This window comes from Parus major, chromosome 9 (genome assembly GCF_001522545.3).
Source record: "Parus major isolate Abel chromosome 9, Parus_major1.1, whole genome shotgun sequence".
Classification (NCBI taxonomy): Eukaryota; Metazoa; Chordata; class Aves; order Passeriformes; family Paridae; genus Parus; species Parus major.
This window is the reverse complement of record NC_031778.1, coordinates 20695669-20715202: the sequence shown is the minus strand read 5'-3', so window position 1 is coordinate 20715202 and position 19534 is coordinate 20695669. Positions and strand designations below refer to the sequence as shown.

The 19534-nt window shown below is 46.7% G+C and overlaps 1 protein-coding gene across 5 annotated transcripts in view; it reads right to left on the bottom strand.

Annotated features, from left to right (window-relative positions):
- The window catches only part of PLD1 (phospholipase D1), a 72651-nt gene extending 54175 nt beyond the window's left edge, over positions 1-18476 (bottom strand). Inside the window, exons 1-4 of one of the 5 annotated variants that reach the window (XM_033516622.1) lie at positions 18254-18476; positions 16920-16997; positions 14530-14644; positions 9350-9543 (exon numbers count right to left, since the gene is read on the bottom strand). The gene's annotated coding sequence lies outside the window, so the exon portion shown is untranslated. Of the gene's footprint in view, positions 1-7262; positions 7389-9349; positions 9810-14529; positions 14645-16919; positions 16998-18253 lie in introns of those variants that run through there. The other 4 variants (XM_033516621.1, XM_015637971.3, XM_015637975.3 and 1 more) reach the window with 4 other exon arrangements.
- Between the last annotated feature and the right edge of the window lie 1058 nt (positions 18477-19534).

Genomic DNA, 19534 nt, shown 5'->3' with positions numbered 1-19534 from the left:
AAATATTTGGCAAGGTGTTGTTTACAAGAAGAAAACAGTTGGCTTGGGGAAGTCCTGGAGGTACCTGTAACAAAAGCTGTTACACCAAGTCCAGAGGTGATGCTGCCCCCAGGACTTCACAGAGGGCTCCAGGTGGCTTTGCAAAACAGCCTCTCCCATGGACACCTACATAGTAACATAACAGCACCTAGGGCACAGGGCATTCAAGTTAGTGAAAACTTAAATTTTCTATACCTTGAAGTGTTTGATTCATTATCAGAATTAAGGATGAGTAAGTACAGTAATTAGGTTCTGATTTCTCAAATAATTCTGGAATGATGGCTGAGGTTTCAGACTGAGATCAAATCCAGGCAAATTCAATAAGAAACTGTCTGTTATAAAGCAGTAACTTGCAGAAACAAAATAGCTCCCTTATGTTTCTTTCTTAAATACAACTAAACACCTGCAAATTTATGCAAAACAGCTCATTTACACACACTGACAATACTGACAGCTCGCTTAGAACAAAATAGATGCCATGGACAAAATTTTTTTAACCACTTTCCTTGAGGGGGAAAAGCAATGCCTTGATCAAACCTGCACAGGAACCTGCTGATGGCAGGCAGGGAAAGATGATGCTCATCTCAGAGCTCAAATCGAACCTCAGCTGCCTCCTATCTCCTCTCCCCCACCCACATCTCCAGACCTCCAGCACCTTACAAGCAACATGTGTGTCTGGGCAAGGCAGACACCCTGCAGTTCATTATCCTTTTGTTGAAACTCCTTTACAGTATTTTCCTCACGAATTCCTAGAGGAAATCTGAGAATTAATATTATGACTTACAAACCTAACCCTCCAGACCTCAGTACATAATGAGGCAAAAATTAAAGAGTATTTTTCTTCAACTGCCATGACCTTCTGGAGCAGCGCTGCCCCGAAAAGTGTTTGCAGAGAGTTTTCCACATGTACAAAAAAAAGCTGTTTGGCAGGAAGAAATGCAATAGTTTTTGGGAGAGAAGTAATAAAGGCTAAACAGACTCAGACAGCAGTTCCCATCTTGCCAGTTCTTTCTCCTGGTGAACAAAATGGCTCACTTGCCACAGTTGATGCCAAAACTCTGCAGGATCAGGTCTAACCACAGAGATTTCTAAGCCACCATGAGTCATCTACTATTCTTTCTTGGTAAGACTTTAACGCTGGGTGGGACACAGACACAGAAAAAAAAATCAATTTGCAGGAAACCTCAGTCATGGAAAAATATACTTCAGAACATCTCACAGGGACTACATAAATAGCAAAAGAGAAATAAGAAAACAAAATACTTCTTTCTGAAAAGATTATGATGCACTGCATGCTCTCCAAATTGTTTCAGCAGCCCTTCAGCTGCGACAGAGAGAGGACAGCTGAGCTCCCTAGAAGACCCCAGCAGCCACGGGTGCTTCTCAGTGCCACCAAAAGAACCACAAGCAAGGCAGATTTGTGTTCTTCATGTGAAGTCAACTGCATCATGTAACTGCATCTTACTTGAATTGAAAGAGAAAATACAAGTACAAACCGTCCAGTTGTTTCACCTCTTGTGTGTCACATTCAAAGCTGGTTGAGAGTAAGAACACTTATCTTTTAAATAAAGAAAAGCCCTGACAGCAGGGTTGGCTTTAGCCAGGTAGTGGGGTGCAGTAACAAAGTCCTGCCATGGCCACAACACCTCAGGCTACTGAAAGGGTTGGAAAGGTGGAATTAATTACTCTTGCTGGTTTATTTTCCCCCCCAGCCCAAGGGTTTCCAGGAGGCTTCAAGCAGGAGTCAGCCCTGGTGAAAGAAGCCTCTGCTGTGAGGTTGATCTGACCCAAAGCAATGCAGTGAGCTGAGTTCACCAGTGGGTGTTTTCTGGGTGGGACAGAGACAAGCGGGAAGAACAAGAAATGAGTACTTCTGATTAAAAAAATCCTGCCAGAAGTCCATCTGGTAAAAAGGGGAGAAGTTTCTAGGAAGTTCAGCAATGAGTCAGTGGCAAGGAAGAGCCTCGGGACACAGCATCAGCAGATCCTGGAGGGAAAAGAGAAGCAAGTTCTTGCACGGCCAGAGAACCAGAAACTGCAACTGGCTCTGAATCAGCCACTTGCACAGGCTGGGACAGAGGCTGTCAGAACACTGCTCTGTGGAACATTGTCTGCCTGGCACTGCCTTTTGTCTCCCTCTGAAACACTTGTCCCGGAGAAGAGAGGACCCTCTGTGCCTGGACCACTGTCCCCAGCCCTGGGGAAGAAGATGTAAAGTGCCCCCAGCTCACTGGGATCTTGCTGCCAGTCTTGGGAGAGCCCAGGCTTATCTTACTTCTCCCCAAAAAGAGCCCTCACATTAAGGCTGTACATAAGGGCTCACTGTATTAGCAGAAAGAAAAATGAAAGACAAAAATCAGACCCACTCACAGCTTGACCTGAAAAATGCAGTCCAGGAAACGCAGTTTAATTCCTTCTTTACCAGCAGGTGTAAACCAGGAAAATAGATCTCAACACCATGAATATTCTGAATACTTGCTGCTGTCAGTAGAGTGTGCAAAGGACTCCCTCACCCAGACAGAAAAGTCTCCTGACAAGTAAACCTGCCGATAGTGATGAGCTTTGTCCTCCTCAGCCCTGCCATTGCTCTCCCAGAGGCTTTCCATGGGTGGCCAGTGGCGGGGTGCTCTCCCTCTTCTGCAAAATGTGTACCCCACCACTATTCACCTTTTTTATTACACCTGCCTTTTTATCACAGCCTTTCTCCCTAAACAGTGAGTTCCTTAGGATAGAAGATCATTTATTTTCTCTATTCCTCCTCTGCAATAGAAAATGGGATAGAGGAGGAAGGGACAATGTTATACTAAGGTAACTAATGCAAACTGGCTAATTTGCTGTCAAATCCTACTGGAAGTGTAGCACCATTTTATTTGATTGAGCTCAATGGAGTCCACTCTGGGTCACCAGGGAGCAAAGGAGAAGATTTAAGGGCAAACAAATTGCAGAAAACCAAAGAGGACAAAGGTACAAATACCACACACAGCTAACACCGGCTTCAGTGTAGACTTGGCACAGATGGGTTCATTCCCACCCAGCCCCACCCTCAGACACTTTTTATTGGCGTCCAAGCAAGCAGAGTAGCCCAGTAAGACTATCTCAGGTAATTACCTTGATATTAAAGCCCCACATCCTGTTCTGGCAATAAGCCCCAGGCAGGCTGTCACCCTTGCTGAGCTGATACCATGCTCGCTGCAGGAGTGGCAGCAGATCCTCTGGCACTTGCTCCATCCCCCTTCCCTGACCCTTTTTCAGCAAGATTTCCCTGACCTGCATATAATCTATTTAGACTCGTGTGAGCCACAACTGTTTTTAAACAGAAGTTTTTATTCTCTGAGACAAAACTGGCCTCCATTCTGGGACATGCAGATTCTGCTCTGCCTGGTGCCATCCCAGCTCTTTTGGGGTCCCAGCTCTCCAGTGTGGGAGCAGCAGCCACCAGACAGCTTCTCCCCCTCTCCCCATACCAGCAGATGCATGCCTGGGGGCTGGAGCTGTCTGACAGACAGAGCCCCACTCTCAGTTTATTATGTAAACCCCCAGGTTTTGGTGTTTATCTGCTTGAAGGATCCAGAAATCACTAAATGCCAGCACGGCGCGTGGGCATGAGGAGCGAGGGATGTGCAAAGTGCTCGGGGCAGCGGCAATGGCACACGATGCCCCCGGCGATACCTCCCACTGCTACTGCGTGGAAACAGAGAAAACTCTGAATTCCAAAACCAAAAATATATATAAATATAAAATTCACTATCTTCAAATCCACATTTCACTCCTGTTTGTTTGCCCCCTGCACAGAAGCCAAGGTAAGGGTGAGTGTCCCATCACAAGGACCATGACTGCCCTGTGCCACCCTGGAAACTCAGCACTAAGCAGGTGAGGGAGCAACATGGCAAATATTTTGTAATAAAATCTGGCAAATGGAGCTTTTTCCATCAGTCCTTCCACCACTTTCTACCTTCCAGGGTGTCTGCACATGCAGAGCTGGTATGTATGTACATATATCAGATGATCACAAGTCCATGGAATTGAGGGACAGGGCAGGTGCATCTGGCTAAATATCTGTTAAAAACTTATTTATATATCTAGAACAAACAAAAAATTGAGTTGTCACTATATATCTATCTCTATCCTGCAGCTCAGCAGAGCTGCCCACCCTGCATAGGTGGATGCAAAGAAGCCAGGCTACACACAAGCTGCGCACACATCCCACCTCTCAGAGGGCAGAAAAAGCATGGCAAGTAGCACCTAAATATGGACTGAAAAAGCCCTTATTTTGGCAAAAGGAACCAAAAAAAGGCTGGCCAAGGTTTTGTGAAGGAAAGGCAAAAAAGACACAGTCACAGCTCCTGTCAGGCAAATGATTATGACCAAATCTCAGTCCCTGTAGGAGTTTCCAGTGTACAGGGCATGTGAGAGCAAGTTAAAAACACATCATCAAATAATTGCCAGTCAGACAATAGGAGGAAAAGGCATGTAAAGGTTTGCTCTCACCCTCCTTCCTCACCCTTAGCCAAGACCAAGTGCCTACTGACATCAGACACTCCAGAAGAAAATCAAATTGCTTCTTCAGCTCTGTTATACACAGATTTAGGGTCACTGGCTAATACTGATTCTTACTAAAGATTTTTTATTATTATTATTTTAAATTACTTGCTGCAGAATAGCTGTTCCAACATGAAATTAAGGAACCACCTGTTTTCAGCAAAGACATCAGAAAGGTGCTGCTCCTCACAGAGCACAATGGCTTCCTACAAAACCCCAGCAATTTCAGACACTGACTTCTCCTTTGATGTATTCACTGTGTACAGACAGAGAAAAGATAAAACTAGAAGCCTCTATGAACATTAGTAACTGATATCTTCCTTATTATGTCATTTCAAGGGAATAACACTTGTGGTAATGCCAGCATTTAAGTGCATTCCCCTGAAATTTCTTTCCCTGAAGTTTTGATAACCTGCTTTAAATCCATTTTCAGAGAAGAAATAATGTAAAACCCAAGTTCAGCTGGCTGAACTTTCCCTTAATCACGTAAGAGATTGCTCAAATCACTGCTGGAGATAAGACCCACTCCCTTAAAACATCCTTCCTCCACCAAACACACCTGCAGTCTAAAGAGCACTTTCTAAATTACAGGAATAACAATGTCAAAACGACACAACCCTTTACACTTTGTTACTGTAAAGAGTAGTAAAAATTTCTAGGAGAGGCAAGAGATTGCAGCTCGCTTTGTGAAAGATTAATTTCACAACAATCACCTACCTAGTACTTACAATTTCATTTACACGCATGTGAAACAGCATCTTCAGCATTTTAAAGAAGCTGCAATTCTGATACCAGCACACTCTTTCTCAGCTGTGAGAGCTCAGGAGACACCTGTCAACAACAGCATTTTTTGCGGCAGGAGTTCAAGCCTCTCAAAATAAGGACAGCATCATGGCCTCCAGGAAAAGTGAATTAATTAAGTCTTTTCCAGTAAGATCAGAGCCTCAACACTAATTTTCAATAATCCTGAAAAGGATGATGTTATATATCAAGATAAAACTAAAAACACTAATGAGTATTTAAGTGAAACCCTTCAATCTTCTCTACTTAGGAAAGTTAAATCTTAGCAAAGCCAAATTCAATCGCTGTAAGTCTCAATAAACTTTCATTCAATTGGCTGAAGCACAGTCTGCAGCAATCTCTGTAAATTTCAGCAGGTCTTTTCAGAGGGATCTGACCTTGGCCCTGTCCCACAGGGAGCTCTGACCAAGCCTGGGGCTGGCCTCCTCTCCAGAGGGATGGCAGATCCAAGGCTCAGTGTCCTCAGCCAGAACAGCCCACACCAAGATGGGCGATGGGGACACCGTGGGAGATCGCCCCTGTGCTGCACCCCCAGCCCTGGGGGAGCCCAGGCACTCTTCCCCACTGCAAAAAAATCAGATTTTACAAGCTTAGTGCTACCTCATGGACAGAAGGACATCTTCCAGCCGCAGGCAAAGGCAGGACAGGTGCACAGTGGGGACTGGCTGCTGCCATCCCACGCCAGTCCTCTGCGCCCAGATCGGGGACCCCAGCAGTGCCAGGGAGTGCTCAGCATCACAGGTAACGGTGATCCTGAGAAAAGGGCTCTCAAACAGCAAAGGAAGGGTATCCCACAGACTCAAACTCAGAGCTTTCCAACTTCTGGCTAAGCTGGGCAGGTATATGGCCATGAGACCCAAGCTACAGCGCTAACACTCCTGTGAGCATCGTGAGGTGGTTGGAAATTAAGTTCCCTGGTCACCTGCGAGATTCTGCCATGAGCTCACACTTATCAAATGGTACAGATGGCACAGGAGGGAAACAACGAATTCTTGAGCGATTAAAGACACTCAAAAGAGAGCTCCCACTCTTCGAGATGCAAACACAGGCACCTCGAAATACAACGCCGTACACAAACAGGGAGCTTCTGTCCCAGCAGCCATAGGCACACCGGCCTCGCCGTGACATCCACACTTAACATCTTCCACCAGTGTGAAATCAGCAGAGCTTCATCCACCAAATGCCGATGCCTGTCCCCAAGCAGCCTCACTGGAGGCATCGTGCAGATTTACTGAAAGGAGGGATGTAGGGAACACGCAGACCTGGGCACACAATGGGCATTGTCCTTCTGTGTGAGAGAGCCCGGTCAGCCCGGGGGAAAGCTTCCAAAGCCAATGGAGCTGCACTGACATGAGCCACGGTCCAGCTCAGACCTGAGGCACCTTGGGGCTGAAGATTTCTAGAGAGCACCATGCCAAATAAAGAAAACCAGCAACAGGCAGAAAAGGCTTTCATTGCAAGAAACCCACCCGGCAGCTCGGCAGAACGGGTTGTGTCAGCACGTTGAGTAACTCCCAGGGTTTTCCTACACCCCAAAAACGGCGGGTGCGGAAGGGACGTGGCAGGGTCACGGCTTCACCAGTGCCGGGGACACTCAAGTTCACCACATCGCCGAGTTTCCCAAACCCAGCCGCCCGCGCTGACCACAAGGCAGGACCGCGCTGACCCAAACCCACCCATTCCACAGCACGAAATACACGCAAACCATCCCGAGCGTGTCCGACAGGCGACAAACACCTCCCCGCGGCAAAGTGTGCCCCAGCAAAGCGCCCGGACAGGGCATTCACTTGAAAACAGAAGCTCTGCGCTGAAGTCACCGCCGTGCCCCGGGCCGGGCGCCCACACTCCGGGGCACCCCCGCGGCCGCCCCCGCCCGCACCCACCTCCGGCCCCCGCGGCCGCGGGTGCCCCATGGTGCCGCCAGAGCCAGAACCAGAGCCAGCCGGGTCCCGTTCCCCTCGCGGGGCAGCAGCCGGAGGAGCAGCCCGGAGGAGCCTCCCTACAGCCGGCCCCGCCCGCTGAGCTCGGGCGCGCTGCCCAGGCCCGGCCCCGGGCCCGCCCCGCGCCCGCCCCCTGAGGGCACCGCGGCCGCTCCCGGGACACGGCCCAGGACAGGGACGGGGTGGGCGCCGTGGGGGAACGAGAGGGAGCGTCTGAGGACGGGCTCGGTTATTTCAGCCCGACTTTGCAGCGCGGGAAGGGGATTTGAGATTCCTGCGTGCTCCGAGAGGGAGCACGGTTCTCCCTTTCGTGCCCGGACGCTCCGGGAAGGAGAAGCCAAGGCTCCCCGCTGTAACCGACACACTACGTTCGGCCACGGAAACAGATTGAAAAAGCCTGTGAAAATTAACAATTATTACATGCGATGTTTTTTGGTTTTTTTAGCATAAGACAATCCAATAGTTACAGTCCAGTGCTGTTTGGATCCGAGCCGTCCTCCCCTGCACATGCTGCATTTCCCATGTTGGTTCCCATATGCCCTTTTTAATATGCAAAGAAGCAGATTTTTTTAGCGAGAGAGAAAATTTTTGTGCTTTGCAGAAGCATTGAACTGACACGTGGATAAGTAAAATTCTCAGCAGGTTTCAGCGATAACCCAGCCATGAGTGCTGGTGAAACGCCCAAAATCTGTCTGCAGCACTGCAGCTCTCACTGCTGAGGCTGTACAGCGAGATCTTGGTGATTTCTTCCAGGGAACTCAGTGATTGCACTTCAATATCTACAGCAAGACTTCAACATGGTTATTGGGATATTTTTCTTCTTTAAATGACTTTATTTTTTATTTCTTTGAATCATGAAGAACTTAACCACAGTCCTCAGATGTAGATGTGATAAATAACACAACTTTGATTACTGCTGGTTCAGAGGCAGCCTCTGTCCCCTACTCTGGCAGTGCAATATTGAAGCATCACATCCTCCACCAGAGCGCACCTGCCTTGTTTATGGGCACACCTGTAACACCTTGGCTCAGCTCATTTACACTGGGTTTACTGTGACCTGGCTTACCAACACCTTAACAAAGCCAGTGTGAGTGATGTGCTACACCTAAAAATCAAACTTGGAAATCTAAGGTGGGTTCCCAATAACATTGCAACATGGTTTACTTCAGCTCACAGGGCTGGGCTCATGCACTGCCCCATTCAGCATCTGTGGAGAGCTGTGAGTCAAGGTGGCTCAGCAGTGCTGGCTGCATGAGCAAGGAAAAAGCACAGGAACAAAGCAAGAGAGGAAACCAGGGTGGAACAGTGCAGGGCAATGGGAAATATTCAGAGTTACCCTATATCACTGCCATTTCCACCCCAAAGTGTGGGCAGAGCTGTGTTCCAGACAGGCACATTACCCCACACTGTAGAGAGCTTAGGAATGAATGGAGAGAGGGCACGGGGAGCATCCCTCAGGGCATCGTCCTTCCCAAGATGCCCAATCTCTGCCATCTGCTCTGGACACACCTCTGTTCACCCCCCAGCTCCCTGGAGGCCAGTGGGCTGCAGAGGATCTCTGCCACCTCTCATCTCTGCACACCTCTCCACGTGTGTAGATGCAGAGCAGGGACATATCAGACAGAGAAATAAACTATCTCTGCAGACAAACCCCTTCCCTCCTGCTCAGAGTCCACTTCAGTGCTCATCCCCTCCATGACTGGCTGCTTTCTGGCAAATCTTTCCAAATCCATAAACCTTAGCTCATTTAATTAATATTTAATCCCTCTGCTGTAGGTTTATGTTGGCAGTGAGCAGGGCTAGACCAGTAGCAGAAGAGAGCAGAGAGTGTAAGTGAGCATTTTGGCCTCTATTTTGCACAAATCCCCCTCTGCAGCACCACAACAGTGCAGGTTCTCCACACACACAGTTACCATCTCTCCCAGCAGAAGCACCACTCTCTGTGCCCATGTCCCATTAGTGGTTTTCTACACTTCCCAGAACCTTCCCTCTCCCAGAGGCAGTTCATGAAGTGGATGCTTGGCACATACCCTTGAAAATATCTTGATCTCTGAAGAAGCACAGTATTGTCTGTCAGGAGTTTCTTTGGTTCTCTCCCACCTTCTTTTCAATCTTCAGGAACTTCCTCATACCCCTCAGAGGGTGACTGATGTCATCACAGGGGTGTGAAGTTTTCTTATTTAAGGTGAAACTCTGGTGCAAACAGTGCTCTCAGTGCTTTCTTCTGGTTGGGGGGGAAGTAAAGGGGAGAGAAAGATCTTTAGGCACGGGATTTTTGGGCAGGCAGAGATTACTGCAGTCTAAAACCAAGGTACTGATATTAGCTATTGTTATTATTTAGTTGTACTTCATATTTTTTTCTTCACTCTAAAAAATTTCACTTCCATGCTCAATGAAGTGGGGCCACAATGAGGCATGTAGAGACATCTGCAGAAGGGCTCTTGGCAAAGTAAAAGCCTGTGCTGCTGCACACCAAACCCAATCCATCTGCTGAAAGATAATACAGGAAAAGAAACAGGCATTTGTTTAAAATAAGGACATCGTCTTCAATCTCGGTCACCACTTGACATCACAACACAGGGAGAAGGGGGAGGACCAGAGAGCTGCAGGACACTAGAGAAATGCCAAACAAGAAAAGGCTTTAAGGGGGGAAAAAAGGGGAGAAATAAACGCCAAACTAAGGCAGGAGTGAACGTGTTACAGCACAGAGAAGCATCACCTTCTCCAGACCTCTCAAACCATTTTTTCACAACCTGAAAAATAGTCTCCCTCTGTGGCAAAAAGCAGTTTTGCCAATGGGTTGGAGTGCAGGAAGGATCTCAGCAGAGCCAGATCAGGGATCTGTCTGACATGTTGATCACAGGTGTCACCTAAATAGAGGGTTTTACACATCAAGATTTTTTTATCAGCCATTTGCTTTTCCTTTGTTAAATGAGCCCAGCTACACCAGTACAAACCCCAGCCCTGGGTTATTCACATTGTCACCAATAATGGGCTATTCCCCAGCCCAGTACATCTAACACTGTTCACAGCAACATACACACCACAGATGGAAAAATAAAAAACTAACCATCAAATGCCAGGGTGGATCTGGAGTGTCCTCCATATCTGCAGGCACTGAAAAGGCTTTTTTCCTTCTTATAGTTCCCCTTTAGCCATGCAGGGGCTCCCTGACACCAAGTGTGGGTCAGCACATACACAAACACACAAAAAAACCCCCACCAAACAAACCCCCAAAACAAACCCCAAGTTTTTTATTGTTTTATCCCGTAAGACCAGTATTCCAAAAGGAAAAGGCAGGGTTGCTTGTAGAAATCACATTGTCAAGTACTTTTTTTCCTCCTCTTTCCTTCAAGGACCACTATTGTCCTCCTAACTCTGAAGGAAGAGGCAGGGAAAGAAGTTTTTTGAAAGGCACTTCAGCAACCAGTGCCTGACTCGGCCACAGGGCCTCCTGGGAGTTGTAGTCTTGTCTTCTCCCATATAAAATGCTTTTTCTGGCAAAATTCCACAGCAGTGTAATACCTCCCATGACACAGCAGCAACCCCCCTGCACAGTCAGGTGACAGCAGGACCCCTGGACTTTAGTTGCTCCAAGACAACCCCGGGGGCTGCTCAGGATCCAAACCTTATCAGATTTGGCCAGAATATTTCAGTTTTCTTTCACGCCCTTCTCCTCTCACAGAATTCCCATGGAAACACAAACAATGCTCTTGTTGTTTGGGTTTGGTTGGGACTTTTTTCCTTCTCTCGGCAAGAGGGGGTGTGGATGAAAGTGGTAAATGAAAAAAAAAAAATTAAAACCCTTAAAAAAATAAAAAAAGGAGGAGAAGAAAAAATATATTGAATAATACATGAGATACCACGTCTAACTTGATTTTCCTGGCAGCAGCGCATCTCCCCTCTGCATCACCCCTTCAGAGCCTCAGGGGACAGAAATGCGCCTCAGAACTAAAATAATACATTTTTCTTGTATCACAAACTTGCTTTTGAGCAGGAAATGCCCGAATCCAAGCTGTCCCGCCCTTTTCCTCACTGGTACATCGTTCCACAGATACCTGGATGCCACCGTGTGGCAGCTTCCCTGAGCAGCGGTGGAGGGACAGGGCCAGGGCTGCAGGGAAAGGCAAGGCTTTAAGGGGGAAAAAGAAGGGGGAAAATAAAATGGGAGGCTGGGAGGTTTTTTGTTTTTTTTGTTTTTTTTTTTTTTTGCAGCAATTCACAAAACTTCAAGGAATGCCAAGCACGTCAGTAGATGAAGCACAGGATCTGGAGGAAGGAGAGAGTGCAAACCAGCTCCGTATGGTGTTGAGCTCAGACACACTGTCTATTTAAAGCCCTGCAGGAACGTGAATGTTAGGTTTGAGTGAGCTCAACAAGTCCCTCTGAACACAATTTACATGGTCCTCTCTACCACGGGCTCTGGTTGTCGGACTTTTAGTGTCTTACCATTTCCACACAGCAGGATACAACCCACATTTTCCTGCTGGAGGACAGAACTCCAGATCTGCAAAGATTAATACAGAGACCAGTGGGACTTCCCTGGGGTCCAAATCAGCTTTGGGATGAGGACATGGGCTGCCGAGTGTTGTGCTGCTGCCTGCCCACCCCTCCCTTTTCCCTCCACCTGGGAAACAATGCTGGGTGGAACCCTGAAGATGAGGATTGTGCTACCAACGCTGTGTCCCCAGGCACATCCTGCAGCCCAAACCATCCTGGCAAGGCCAGAACATCCTTCCTCCTCTGCCAGCACCCTAAAACTGTCTCGGGCCAGGAGGCAGCAAGAAGAAAGCAATATACAGCCCAGGGTCAGGGTTTGGGGTATGCCTTATTCTTCCACCCTCTCTGCCTCACAGGAATGCCTTATTTTCCCATTAAGTACCTCTGGGGTATAGCTCAGTTTCCCCTCACCTACCTCAACAGCACTGCTTCTCATTTATTCCAAGGTGCAGTTAATTGAATGGAGAATTACATGTTTTATCATTTGTCCATAACAGTTTGTCAAGTTGCCATGTTATTATTAGTAACAGGAAAGGAACTAAGTAAATTATTCTTCAAGTATGTAATGAGCGCTTGAGTAAGCGTTAAGTAATGAGCGTTTCTTTAGCGAGGAATCCAAGCGAGACACACTCCACCCATTTTGTTAACAGACAAAGGCTTATATAAGCTGGATGTTACATAAAAGCCTGAAATAGGGAGCCGGAGCACTCCCCCACTTTTGGGTGATAGTTTTGCTGCAGCCCACGGATACCTGAACTGACACTGAGCCAGCTCTGACCTAAGGGGCAGCTGATGGCCAGGCCTGGAGCTGGCAGGAGCCAGTGACAGGGACAGAGGTGTCCCGTGTGTGCTGCCAGCTGCTTGAGCCCTGAGTCTGGATTTGCCCTCGTACAGCTCCAGAAACAGCCCCTACAGTAACGTGCTCCCAGCAGATTCATCATCCCTGTGATGATCCAAGAACGTGTGTCTCTGTTCTCGTGTGGCTGGGCAGGCAAAACATCACCCAACCCCAGCGTGTCATCCCAAGGGAATTATACCTGGTGCTTACAAGGAAGGAGCATGCAAGTGGGGCATGGTTATGGGGAAGCTTCTCTGCAGCTCTTCCTGTCTCCAGGAATCTGCAGGAAAGGGACTTTCCAAGACAGAAATTCTGTCTTTGTAGTTTCCCAGCTCCTGGCAGTTGATTCTTTCAATAAATTGACAGGTCAGTTCTTAAGTTCTCATGAGCTTTCAACTTCCACCACATCATGCAACAAAACCCACCACAATTTACCATAATTTATCTGCAGAGAAAAGGGGATCTACATCTTGAAACATCAATAACCAGAGCTAAAAAAAGCAGGCTGGTAGGGGGTGCAGCCTCTTCATCACATCTTGTGTGCCTGAAAGCCTGTCTGTCTAGAGAAAAATCATCTGTCTCCATAAAGAAATACTTTTTCCTCCCTAGACATCTTGCATCACACCTTAAAATGCACAATTCCCACACTCAGATGGCAGATTCAGCTGACAGCAGTGGTTGCTTCCTAGACACAAGGTCAAAAACAGTCTCAGAGAAGAGAATTTGCAATTCTCTTCATAGCCTGGACACCAAATCCTCCAAATGCAGGTATCGGGTGCAGTTGCATGAGAAGTCAGGGACACTTACCTGGTTGTGGGGGAAGTAAAGGGGAGAGAAAGATCTTTAGGCACGGGATTTTTGGGCAGGCAGAGCAAAACGTGTCAGGAGTTACTCTGGGCTACAAGGGAGCCATTCATGGCTGCAATCAGTTTGCTCTGTGGTACTTGCAGGAACATGCCAAGGCTGCTCTGTGATTCTGCCCGACTGACTTAGTGTTTGTGATTTGCCTGACCTTGGCTCTAAATAAATGGGAGCCACACAGAGGGAATTTTGATGCAAGTCCCCTGCATCTATAGCATCCTCCCTGGCTGCAACCCACTGGCTTCCTGGGGCTTTGTTTTAAAGGAGAGACAGACAGAAGGCAGGCAGGAGGGGAAAACGAAGAAATGAAATGCAAGCTGTCTGGCCCACACAATTAAAAAAAAAAAAAAGAAAAGAAAAAAAAAGAAAAGAAAAATAAATCAGAATAGCCTGTCTTTGTTTTCTGTCATGTTATTTATCTTAGTTCAGAATTAAATCCAGATGACATAGATAAGACAGGGGTGACCCCTAGTGCCCTCTCCAGCTGCAGCTTCCACTGTTATTCTCTGCACTGATATTAGAGTAGAAACAGAGGCAAGAAGCAGCACCTTTCAGATTTGTTCTTCATTCACAAGGCCTTTCTCTCTCTCCCCTTTCAGAAACAAGATCTCATTTCCTCTCACTACTGAAACTCTATCACTGCAAGACATTGAGTGCAACATCCCTTTGTCACTGCTGTCTGGGAACAAAATTAAACACATTTACTTGTGTAAGAACTTATTATATTCCATTGACTATTTATCATAGGACATTTATATTTATCACTTTACATAAAAGAAAGACTTGTCTATTTTGCTAACTCCAGGCTTGTCAATAGCTAAAAACAGCCATTCAAACTCCTGAGAAGAGACCTTTGTCTTGTAAAAAGTGTATTTTGCAGCACCAAGGCGCTGAAAGGAGCGAGTCTTTCCTGTGACAGCCATCAGTATGCACCACTTTTTTTTTTTGTCTTTCAGCAATGTCAAAACTCTGTTCTTGTGAATCAGCCTGCACCAGACATACCCCACTCACCGTGCTGGGTGATGCTCATCAGGGCTTTTCCTTGTGTTATTGTGAGGGAACAGCTCCTCTTTCACAAAAACCTTGAGACACCCCCTCACGGATTACTTTGGGATGCAGGATTTTCCTTGAGGAAAGAAATAATCTTAGGCACAAGGCTGAAGGATTTTTAGCTTCCTGTAATGTGAGCACTTCGGGCACTTCCTGCCCTGCTGAGATCGGGGCTGTGCCCATCCGCATCCAGTGTGGGTGGTACCACATCAGTCAACATCTGAAAATTTCACTTATTTAATGGGCATCAGGCAAAGAAGCCACCTGCTAACAGTCCCCACAGTGACTTTTTAATCCTCAAAAGAGCAGCAAACTCTCCTGTGCGTCATCACAGCCTGCCACAGGCTCATCTGATGCCTTTTCAACTCTGTTTTTTTGGCCTCTCATCACTGGCAGGCAGCACCACATCACCCCTCCTGCTGCACCAGGGCTCCTCTGCAGACCCGGATCCTCACTGCTCGAGCCCCAGGAATGTTTCAACCCTCACCCTCAGAGCTACTGTTTGTTTCTTTCACTATATTCCATGTTCTTTCTGCTGTACGTTTATTTTCCTTGTCAGCTTTAGTAAACAACTTTTATTTCTTCATTGCTGCTCTGACTGTATAGGATCCCATACAGAGAAGGCATAACAAAATCTCTTTCTATAACACACATATCTTTCTATAGCTGCATTTTCCCCTGTAGTCTTATTTTTGCTCTATGCTAGCTCCGTGTATTCCAGTTACACTCTGCATCTAAAACAATCTGTCAGCTTACATGTGCCTATAAGTAGTGGGAGTATTAGTTTTGAATGTTTTCATTTAAACTCTAGCTTTGTTCCCTCACACTGTTAAGATGCTCAGAATTAGTTCATCACTTTAATATTTTATTATCACAGAAATGAGCTTCTTTGCATGCCACTTTCCTGGTTCCTCACATCCTTGTTCATACTGTTGAGAAGTTACTTTTGCAAAGTGAAAATGCTTTCTTGGATGTCACCTGAATGTCAGAATCTGAACCAGGCAATGCTGAATTTGACACAAATCTGAACACTAAACCAGTCCTTCATCAGGTAAAGTAAAATCATCATCATTAAAAATGCTTTTGTTAAAGACAGGAGGTTTTTTCCTTCCAAAGGCTACACTGGTTCAAGGAAACCATAAATCCTGTGGTTTGCCTGACACTGCTGGTCAGACTACATGATCAGAATAGTTTATTCTCATTATCATTTACAAATATCTGGACAAACTGCAACTGCATCTGGTAGAGAGACAGTCAAACAAGAAAATGGTTAAACAAGATAAGCTGCTTCTGCTCTTAAATGCTCAAAATTCGCCTACAGGCCTGCTGAGACAGCTATGTCTTACCCAGAGATCAATAATGCAGCTTTCACTTGTTTACTTCTTTATCTGAGCTGTGTTAGAACTTTCAAAACTTTCTTGTTCAAAATTTTGTTAGAAAACTGCACTCGGTCCTGCTGGCAATGGAAAGCCAGTGTGTTACCAATGATTATTGTTGCTCTAGTATCCCCCCAGCTTGTGACCCCTGGAAATCAGAAGCTGACTCACTCAGAGGAGCTTGGGGAGCCAGAGGCAGCTCCCAGACCTTGCTCCTTCACACGCTCAGCAGTGAGTGCTTCTGCTGAAATCCCAGTGCTGGGGCTGTGGGTTCCAGCAGCCAGGACAGCTCTGTCCCCTCCAGCCACCACCCTGACTGCCACTGTCTCACTGGGAGCCCAGGGGGAGGGAGGCCACAGAAAGAGGATTTTTATGTGGTGGCCCATTGGATGGATTACATTAGGGAAAAGAAAAGGGTTTGAGTGAGTCATGAAACTTTTAACACACCATGAGCTGGAAAAACCCACTGGACATGCCATGGCACCACACAACCCAGGGAAGGGGAACATGAGATGGAGCAGATCCCACCCCCCAACACAAGGCCCATGAAGAAAGGTTTTATTTTTCCTGCTGAAAATCCATCAGGGAGCATAAAGCTAGTCTCAAAAATGTCATTTTCCTATTTACCAAGCACACATGCAAAAAAGGTGATCAGAAACGCTGAGCACTGCCTTTCCAGAGCTTAGACCAAACTCAGCACTGCCATCAGTCCCAGTTCCCTGCACTCTACTCCCAGTTTGCTCAGGCCCTCCACTAAAACCAGTAGCATAATTCTCTATTCTACATTTTTTCCCCCAACTTCCAGTTGTTTTTCACAGTTCAAGTAAAACATGTAAAACCAGACTTTGCCATAGGGTGGAAACCGAAAAAGGAAGAACAAGTGAAAAATAAAAACCACAAAACAATTAAAGAAAGACAGAACCCGACACATGAAGCCCCAGCAGAGTCCAGTCAATAATTTCTGTTTGTACTCACCAGCACAGGAGCTGCAGAGCCTTCACAAGAGCACAGCTGGGGGCAAATCCTCACCTTCCTCTAATTCCATCCATAAATCTGGGAAGAGCAGAGCATTTCAAATCCCAGCATACTCAGAAGGTAAAAACACCCAAGTGTACAGCACAGGATGAGTCCCCTTCACATGGAAGCTTTTCTGAAGGCAGTAACTGGGCACAGGTGGGGCTGGGACCAGGTGTGGAGCAGAAGGGCAATTCCCAATGTGAGTGAAACGCCCATTTGCCCAGCTAACCCAGCAGCTTCTCTTTAAGCAGAGGGAAAAGTTAAAGAATTCACAATTTCTGACGTTTTTGCATTCCCCCAGTTTTTGCTCCCCCTTAGCTGCCAATTGGTGTTGCCCTGTCGATTTCTGACAATTATTAACAAATACATGCACAACAATAACAAACTGAGCAGCCAGTAGCACACAGCCTCAGAGGTGATAGTCTTTATTAAATTTTAAAATGAAAGTGGCCCTGAAGTGCCAGATCCCCATTTTACCCTCTGTCACACTTACTGAGGGAGCACAAACCTGACCCAGAACTGGTTCTTCAGCAATTTAATTGTCAGGATCACATACAGCAGCTGGTAACAGCAGCACACCCAGAAATGGCACGCTTAGCTTTTACTTTATTAACAGTCTTTGGTTTTTAACTTTCTGTCAGTCCCTAATGCATACCTGGATACCAGATTATTTCAGAGAGGCCAGAGGAAGGTCACTGCTGGAATTTTCTGGCTCTCCTGCATGTAGGTAGATGACATGAATTCGAGGGGTTTGGTTGGCATCTGCTCCACAGTTTCCAGCTGAGGACACCAGAGGTTTCTGTGCTCATAAAGGGGCTGGCATTTATTTGGGGGTCACACCAATTCCTGGCATCTCTCCAGGCAGGTCCTTATGCAAATGACCTGCACTGACTTGGAATTTGCATTAATGTGTAACTGAAAAGCTGCTTCTGAGGATTTCTGTTCCCAAATCTTTGGGTTCTCCCCATAACATCTCCAGGCTGGTTTGGGGGCGTGGAGGCTGCTGCTGGGTGTGATTCAGAGCTGCATAGCAGTGTTTGGTATTGACTTAATAAACCAAGGGCTGCCTTGAGCAAACTGCCCATCCCAGATCCAAACACCCTTATCTCCTGGCAGCACTGTTCCTCCCCCATTTAAAGCAAAACTGCGCTTTGGAGTCAGGAACGAAATCAAGCCACTGAGGCAGAGGACAACTTCACTTTCTCCTGCTGTCTGTGGAATTCCCAAATTAACCATGCCATCAACGAGTACCCAGCCCTGGCAAAGTCCTGCTCCGACCAGCCAGCACTTACCTGGATCTGAATTCCCTGCAAAGCCTCCGGGAATTATGTGAATCCTGTGCTTGGGCATTAATCCATGGGAAACTGAGATCCCAGCACTGAGCTGTGGACACAGCTGTCTCTGGAAGCCTTCAGAGAGGACTTTGGAGGCAGCACCGCTGCTCTGGGCTGCAGATAGCCCACGAGTGGGTGAGGAGGAGAGATAAGAGGGTGAGGACACACCAGCAGCAGTGCAGGATGGCCTGGCGCAGGACCAGCTCCGCGGCGCTTCCTCTTTCCAACGTCACTCTGGTGTGACCAGACACATGGAGGGACCAAACAGCAAGTGGATCATGGCCTTTTTCTTCTTTTATAACAAGTAGTTCAATTCTTATTGTTTTAAATGTAGGAAGAAGTGACTTTTTATTTCAGAGAAAAAAAAAATGTATAAAATGTATAATATTCTTACATCTAAGCTTACTAAATGGAAAGGAAAAATCTCCTGCAGTTTTCAGAAAACGAGTCAAAGGTAGGACCTTGGCCAGCCATTCTTCATCATTTTTGGTAGATCTGTGCTGTGAGGACACTCACACTTCTTTAAAAGTGCAGGCAAGCAAGGGACTGCACAGCGAGGGCTGAAGAAAAGGTGCTTCAGCATTGCAAGTGCTGGCTCAGAACACCCAGCCCAAGGTACAGTGTGCTCCTGTGGTATGAAACCACTGGGGTGTTTCCAATTTGCTAAAATAACTTGACAGGATGGCTCTGCCTTTCTTCTGCTGCCTCTGGTGGCTGTCTGGTCCCAGGGGAGCCAGGTGCTCACAGCATCTGCTCCCACAGGACACAGCCAGTGCCAAAAGGCTTCCTAGGAACAAACTGAGGAAGGAGCACACTCCACAATCACTGAGCAAGACAGTTGTGGCATATTTAGGTGTCCAAATACTGATTTTTGTGCAGACAGGTGGCTAATGGGGATATTTCTTATAAACTCTCCAGAAATGTTTCTATCTAGGTGCTGGGAATGTTTCAATCTAGGTGCTGGGAATGTTGTCTCATCTTTATTCTGAATGGCTTTTCTTTTCCATTTCCTTTTTCTTTTGATGGGCTGAACCTGTACAGCAAAGCTCTCCTTAAGCTCTAGGAAGGATGAAAAGGGATGCTGCGATCCCCTGGGAGAGATCTAAGTGAAAAACCTCCTGGAAACAGAGTAGTGGAGGAAAAAAAAGGCGAGGGTTAGGTTTATTGTATTCAGGTTGGTATTTATATTAGTGATAATACATAGTGACTGTTTGAAGGTCAGTATTTGTTAAGGCAAAC